We start from the raw sequence: 7,959 nt of genomic DNA, 5'->3' as shown, positions 1-7,959 counted from the left end.
TTGAAGGTCTTCAGCCATAGGCCGAAATGAGGTGGGATGCGGATAAAGGCCTCGCACACGACAATAAATGCCGAGATATTGAGGATAAAATTGGGGGCCAGATCGTGGAAGTCCAGCGCATAGTAAAACATCAATCCGCGGACAAACGGGTGGAGAGGGAATCCCAGCCCGCGGACAAAGTGTGTGAGAAACACAACCCTCTCATGGGGCTCGGGAGTAGGGACGATTTGCCCTTTTGCCAGGAGTCGGTGACCAATCTCCTTGGCTAAATATCCGGCCTCCCAGAGATCCGTGATGTCCTTCTTCCTGACGGAGGAGGCCATCAACTTGCCTCCAGCTCCGGATCCGGACATGTTTGGAGTGGTTTCTCGAACGAGGAAAAGCTAAAGCTTGGGCGTTGGAGCTCAAGGACGGAAGGACTGAAGGAGAGAAAGGGTGTGGGTGAAGGAAGAGAATCCTTATCCCCTTATAAAGGCCGCGAATATCAAGCGCCTCCCCACTCGCCCTAAAACCTCGCCTATTCCCAAGGGCTGTATAAACGGCACGGTTGGGTTACCCATACCCGCATTGATGAGAATCCCGCGATAAGGGGACACAATCTTTGCTTTGACAAGACGGGCCAATGGCAACCGCGTCTCAGGACATGGGGCGTCGAACACAAAAACGGTTTGGAATTATGGCCGGTCAGATGAAATGTCATACTACAAAAATTTGTCAGCGGATTGGATTCGTGTAAAACTATATTTTCTCTGTGGTTGCGTATGGTGTGTGTGACAGGTCCGGATACTATCATTGCGCCCGAAGACTATCTTGGAGTCCGGAAGGAAGGGAACCCGCCTTGCAATGCCGAAGACAATCTACGCGTCGGACTCCTCGTCATTGAAGCCAGGTTTAGGGGCGGCTACTGAGGGAGTCCTGGACTAAGGGGTCCTCGGGCGTCCGGCCTGTTATCCATGGGCCGGACTGGTGGGCTGTGAAGACATGAAGGCTGAAGACAGTACCCGTGTCCGGATTGGACTCTCCTTTGCGTGGAAGGCAAGCTTGGCGATCAACTATGAAGATTCTTTCTTATGTAACCGACTCTATGTAACCCTAGATCCCCCCGGTGTCTATATAAACCGGAGGGTGTAGTCCGGAAAGCATATACTCATTACCATAGTCATACAAGCTAGACTTCTAGGGTTTAGCCATTACGATCTCGTGGTAGATCAACTCTTGTAACACTCATATTCATCAAGATCAATCAAGCAGGAAGTAGGGTATTACCTCCATAGAGAAGGCCCGAACCTGGGTAAACATCATGTCCCCCGTCTCCTGCAACCATCGACCTTAGACGCACAGTTCGGGACCCCCTACCCGAGATCCGCCGGTTTTGACACCGACAGCGGCCTCCGCAGCTCCGGCAAGAGCCTTGCTGGGGCAGCTTGCCCAACACCAGCAGAGCGAGCCACCCTTGAGCCCAAGGATTCCAAATGCCGCCAACAACTACATTGGAACCAAGGCTCGGGAGGCACCTCCGTGGTGGCATGCAGATTTTGTGAAGGCTCCACCACCGCGCCAACCCAGCAGCCAGCCAACATGGCACCGCGACGCCTCGTCAGTTTAGACGCGTGTCGAAGCCAGGCGAAGCGACGATAGCTGGGACGTGCTTCCTTGCCATCCCCGATAAAGCGAGAGGGGCACATCGGCAGCGCATTAAATGCGTTTGTCCGACGATGCCAGAGGATAGACTCATCCACTATACACCTTTCCACCTCCTGTGTGCCACTGTGGCAACCCCTTCTGCCTATAATAGGAGGCCCGAGGCGACCAGGAGAAGGATTCAGATCTTTTGGGAAAGGTACACCCCGTAGCTAGCTCAAGAACACAAGAACACTGAAATACATCCACCAAAGCAGGACTAGGATATTACGCACCTTTGCGGGCCGAACCTGGGTAAACGACCCGTGTGCTTCCTGTCAGACCCCGCTCTTTGCACAACCCCGCGCCCGCTAACCGTAGAAGGGATCCCAGTGATTCCATAGGTGTCGATTTCCCCCGACATCTTTGGCGCGCCAGGTAGGGGGCGCAGTTGTGGAAATCTGGTCTGATCGGAGCAGTTGTTTCATGGGGGCCGCCTTTCCAAGGAAGAAGACGACCGAGCTTGACGGCATCATCTGCAGATGCGGTGGACGCCCGTGCAACGACAGAAAAGCTAAGTCGTGCGAAACTTTAAACAATCTCTTATTATATATAAGGTTATTGTCCTCGAAGGTCCTGCCCTATGTATGGAAAACCTGCACCCAAAGGGGCCCTTCCACTAGTGGCAACGCCCTTGCCCTGTTTTGAGTCCGCTCAACAGCCCAAGCTGCCGCATCGAGAATGGTAGGGTAGCCTTCCGCAATTGGCAACGCTCTCGATTCTGACTCGAGTCAAGCTCGACAGTTGAAGCGGCCGCGTTGAGAGCGGTAAGGTGGTTCGCCTGGCAGCAAGCACACCAGGTAGGCCACTGGGGATCCGTCCTCAAGGCGCCGCGGCCTGGGTTTACGCGCCGGCAAGCCTACCCGATTAACATAGGGTGGACATACAAAGGGGGAGTGAACAGGGAAATAACATGCATCGTCTCAAAAGTGATGCAGAGTTATATTACATCAATTGTTGCTGCGATTCTAACTAAAGATAAAAATTGTCTTCGTCATGAACCTGCAGCGGCGGTCAGAAACGGGGTGCCTAGTACCGGCGCTGGCCCTCTATCCTCTGAATTCCATCAATGTGGCTGATGATGGGCTTCATACGCTCCTTGATCACCGCAACGTCCGCATCCTCCGGCAAGCTCTCCAGCGCGGCGTCGAAGACGAGGTTGGGATTCCAGTGCACCACCTTGGTGAGGACCTTGGTCATGGCACCCCGGCAAAGCCTCCGGGCCTCATCGGCCAGGGAGGCTGCCCGATTGGAGTGGAGCTGCTCCAGGGCCCCGAAGACACCCTCGAAGAATAGGGTCAGCTTGGCGTTGGGACTCATGTTGCGCTCCGGGGTGTACCTCACATTCGGCATCCCCATGGTAGCCAGCTGCGTGGTGATCCTGCCGGCGATGTCTTCGAGGCGGCCAATCCAGCGGTTCTCGCCCTCCACAAAGTCCTTGTGGTTGGCGGTTTTGTTCTTCCGCAGCTGCTTCTCAGACTCTAGATCCTTGGCCAGGGTCTTCTCCCAGGCCTTGGCCTCCGAAAGCGTGTCCTCAAGGCCCCCCAACTTCAGCTTCAGGTCTTTGATGGAGTCGTTGGCCTTGGAGAGTTGCTCAGCCTTGCCGAGGACTGCGCCCTGTGCCTCCACCAGGGCACCATTGAGCGTGTCCTTCTCCTTGGCCAGCTTCAGGGCCTGATCCTTCAGCCCATCCCGCTCCACCTCCAGCTCTTTCACCTAGCCAGCGTGAACCAGAGCCTGGGCATTGAGTACCTCCTTGTGCCTCTGCTCCAGCTCCTGAGTCCGCTGCACGACGAGTTTCTCCACCTCTTTGTCCTTGTGGTGGAGCGTTGCGGTGAGCTTCTCCTCACGCGCGGCAAGGTCCTCCTCCTGGGAGTTCAGCGCGGCCTGGTGCTGGGACCGAGCGGCCTCGTCCTTGGCAATCTGGTTCTTCGCCGTCTCCTAGGCCTTCTCGATGTCGGCCTACTTCATGGCGAGCTCCACCTTGCGCTTGGCCAGCTCGTCCTTGGCGGTCTTCAGCTCCTGACAGGCCTGGCAGAACCAAGCCTGCGTCTCGGCAACGCACCCCTCGAGGTTCGCCTCCGCCTTGTCAACCACTGCCATCCTGGACTTGGCCTTGTCCAGGCGGGCGCGGTGAAGTGTTTGAGCTTCCGAAAGTTGGCACCCATGGCCTGGAGGAGCCTCTCTTCCTGGGAACCACCACCGTCGGTGCTCGACTCATCAACAACTTCCAGCCCGGCGGCGGCAAGCACCTCCTCAACGAACACCTCTCCCTCGGTGGGCGCCCTGGTGCTCGCCGTCCCTGGGAGGTGGACGAATAGGTCGTCGCTCACCTTTAGATACCTGCCGGAGCCAGAGGCAGCAGAGGAGGAAGGTTGGTCATCAACCACCTCCTGCTCGGCAGCGGCCTTGCCGGCCTCCCCGGCAGACCCCTTGGCAGCGTCCTCGGCAGCATCCTTGGCGGCCTCCTCGGTGGCGATCTTCTCGATCTCCGCCACGGCATCCTTGGCGATATCCTCGATGACGGTGTGCATGTCCTCCCGGTCCGCCGAGGAAGGGTCTGGATATCGAGAAGGGGATGAGATGAAGCCAAGACCAAGATTCAAAGAGAAAAAGAGTAGGGACGGAAGACGAGTGACTTACCCGTGTCGGGCTGGGAAGAAGAGGCCCCCTCCCCGCCAACATCTGGCGCCGAGGCAAAGCCACCAGCGCCCGAGTTTGACTCCTCCTTCTCCGTGTGCATGGGCTTGGTGCTTGGCGCGCTTGCCCGGGACACCCCTCGGGGCGGCGTGGTCAATGGGGACGGTGTGTTGGGGGTAGCCCTCAGTGGCTCCTCCTGCTGCCGTCCTCCTCCTGGAACCACGGCAAGGTCAGCGTCGAGGGATCATACCCCCAACACACGTTGACGAGGGGTGAGTGATGAACTTACGTTGGGGGCTGTGCCGGGGGCTGCTGTCCGGGCTGCTCACTACCACCAGTGGCGCCCTCGAAGTGCCCGCCGGGGGCTGACCGCCCGCCGAGGACCTGGCCCTCTTCACCCTCTGAGCCAACGTCTCCGCATCCCTGCAAAGATGAGAACAGATCAAGATAATCGGCACAGATTGAGGAGACGGAGATGACAAAAAGGAACAAGATACTTACTCATCCTCCACCTCCTCTTCTGCTGCTTTCCTTTTCCTCCTCGGGCTGAGGGACCCATTGTCGAAGACGACCTCTGCGTCGACGTCTGCCGGAGGAGGGGAAGAAGGTGGAGTCTGGACACGCTTGGACGAAGACGAGGCAGTTGCTTTCTTCTTCGCCACCGCGGCCTTCACCAACTTCCTCGTCGCCGCGGCCCTTGTCTGGCACACGGACCCCTCCTGGGTCTGATGCAGTTGCACAGCCCTGCCGGGCCAGACCGGCTCGCTAGAGCTGGCCCGCCGCAGGACCCGCCCTCTCCCAGTGGCCGGGGGATCGACAGTCTCGGCCTCCTCCGACGACGACTCGTCGATCACATCCTCAATGAGAGGGGCCCCGCTGACGGCGCTGCTGGCCTCCCCAGCGGACTCCGACCAATGGGCAAGCTCCTTTTCCTCCGTGGCCGCCACGGCCTTGTCCTCCACGCCGCCGGCGCTGCCGGCGCTGCCGGCCTCCTTGGCGAGCTCCGCCTCCGCCGCCCTGGCGGCGATGTAGTCTAGCTCCGCCTGGGTGGTGTCCTGGACGATCCGCGGTTCGGCGCAGACGTACTTCTCCTCCAAGGTGCCAAAAAACTCCCGCACCTGATCCGCCGGCGGCTCGGCCCAATTTGGGACGAGGCCGTGCGCGTTGAACTCCGGCATCATGGCGATGATGTCGTTTCGGCGCGAGTTGTTGCTCAGCAGGACCACCCCCACTGGCAACCCAAACAAGGGCCCCTTGGCGACCTTACCGGCCTTCGCGGCCTTGCCGGACCTCTTGACCTTGACGTCGCGATTCACATCGAGCTGGAAGAGCCGCTGACAGAAGTTGGCATGTCCCATCACCGTGAGGTTGTGGTCCAAGCCCAGGCGAAGCCTCATGATGTCGGCTGCATTCGTGAAGAGCCAGGCTGGCCTCCCCTTGTTGTGCAGCGGAGCAATTCGGCAGCGGATGAAATCCGCCCCGATCATCTCAAGGGTGAGCCCGGCCTCGGTGAGACGAAGAATCCTGGTGGTGGCGACCGTGAGCTTCTTGTCATTTGCGTCGACATCACTCCAGTCGTTTTCGCGGGCCGGCGGCGTGTGGCGGACCCGGCAAAAATCCTGCGGATCCTCCTCTTCCATCCAGCACCACCGGCCCCGCCACTCCTCCCACCTCTCCTTCTGGGCGCCTTCCAGATATGTCTTTTTCTCCTGAGTCCTTGGGATCCAGGCGACACAACCCGAAATGGCGCCTCGCATTTGGATGCGAGGGAAGAAGTAGTGGCGGAAGAGCACCGTGTTGGGATGCACTCCGGCGAAGCCCTCACAGAGATGAGCAAAAAGGGCCATGCACGCCACAGCATTTGGAGTAAAATCCAGAAGGCGGAAGCCATAGGTGTGCATGACATCATTGAAGAAATCGGAGAAAGGGGACAGAGCCCGCAGGAGAAGTAATCGACGAAAAATGGGTACCGATTCGGGCCGGCTTCGGCGAAAGCGGCAGGATGACGCGCGTGGCCGGATGCCCCGTCGTCTCGCCCCCCGTATTGCACCCCCACAGGTGTTTGAAGTAGTCCCGGAGTTCGACCGCGTCAACCGTCGATGGAAAGTAGGCGTGCTGCGTTCGCCGCACCGCCAACTCACTCTCCGGCGGCTCCTTCTCCCCGGCGTCTTTGGCCACCCCCTTGCCTCTACTGGTTTTTGGCTCCATGGCAGTTGAGGAAGACAAAGGCATGGCGGCGGCGAGCGGGAGCAAGAGCTTGAGAGGGAGGAAGAAGGGGACGGCGGTTCCAAGACTGGAGAAGGCGCACGGGGTAAATGAGCAGCGTGCCCGCGGTTATTCCTTTTTACGGGGAAGGTGCGGGCTGCCTCTTCCATCATTAACTGCGATGTGACACATGCGTGCAGAGACCGCCCCACACATGACCCCCACGTCACGCACGACCCTCCACATCACGCATTCAACGCGGGTCGTGGGGAAGCACAGCGGATGAAAAAGTTACTGCGGTAAAATCCGCCCCACCTGCCCGCGCACCGTTTGGGCCTAGCCCAACAACGCGTCGCGCTTATGTGTGGCTCAGGCCCGGGGGCTCCTGTCGGTGTACAAAAGTAGGGGCTCTCCTCTTAACCCCTTTACTTGTGCACGGGCAGTCAGAGCAGCACCCACGGCCACACTTAGCAGGGCAGAGGAGGGAAGCCGAAGCACAAGCCAAACCAAGGCAACGCCAAGACCAGAGACACAAAGAGCAGAGGAGCGAGGTAGACTCCCCCGGCAAGACCCTTGCCGGGGCGGCCTCCGTGGCCCCGGCAAGACCCTTGCCGGGGCGGCCTCCGTGGCCCCGGCAAGACCCATGCCGGGGCGGCCTCCGCGGCCCCGGCAAGACCCATGCCGGGGCAGCTTGCCCAACACCAGCAGAGCGAGCCACCCTTGAGCCCAAGGGTTCCAAACGCCGCCAACAACTACATTGAAACCAAGGCTCGGGAGGTACCTCCGTGGTGGCATGCAGATCTTTGTCAAGGCTCCACCATCGCGCTAGCCCAGCAGCCAGCCAACGTGGCACCGCGACGCCTCGTCAGTTTAGACGCGTGCCAAAGCCAGGCGATTCGGCGACAGCTGCAACGTGCTTCCTTGCCGTCCCCGATAAAGCAAGAGGGGCACGTCGGCAGCGCATTAAATGCATTTGTCCGACGATGCCAGAGGATAGACTCATCCACTGTACCCCTTTCCACCTCCTGTGTGCCACTGTGGCGACCCCTTTTGCCTATAAAAGGAGGCCCGAGGAGACCAGGAGAAGGATTCGGATCTTTTGGGCAAGTTACACCCTGTAGCTAGCTCAAGAAGACAAGAACACTGAAATACATCCACCAAAGCAGGACTAGGGTATTACGCACCTTTGCGGCCCGAACCTGGGTAAACGACCCGTGTGCTCCCTATCAGACCCTCTCTTTGCACAACCCCGCGCCCGCCAACCGTAGAAGGGATCCCAGTAACACTACTTGTGCATCCAAACATCCCTTAAACCAGTTTTGCCATGAGAGTCCACCATGCCTACCTACGGATTGAGTAAGATCCTTCAAGTAAGTTGTCATCGGTGCAAGCAATAAAAGTTGCTCTCTAAATATGTATGATCTTTTAGTGTGG

The sequence above is a fragment of the Aegilops tauschii genome, chromosome 7, assembly GCF_002575655.3.
Source record: "Aegilops tauschii subsp. strangulata cultivar AL8/78 chromosome 7, Aet v6.0, whole genome shotgun sequence".
Taxonomy (NCBI): domain Eukaryota; kingdom Viridiplantae; phylum Streptophyta; class Magnoliopsida; order Poales; family Poaceae; genus Aegilops; species Aegilops tauschii.
This window is presented reverse-complemented; position numbering follows the sequence as displayed.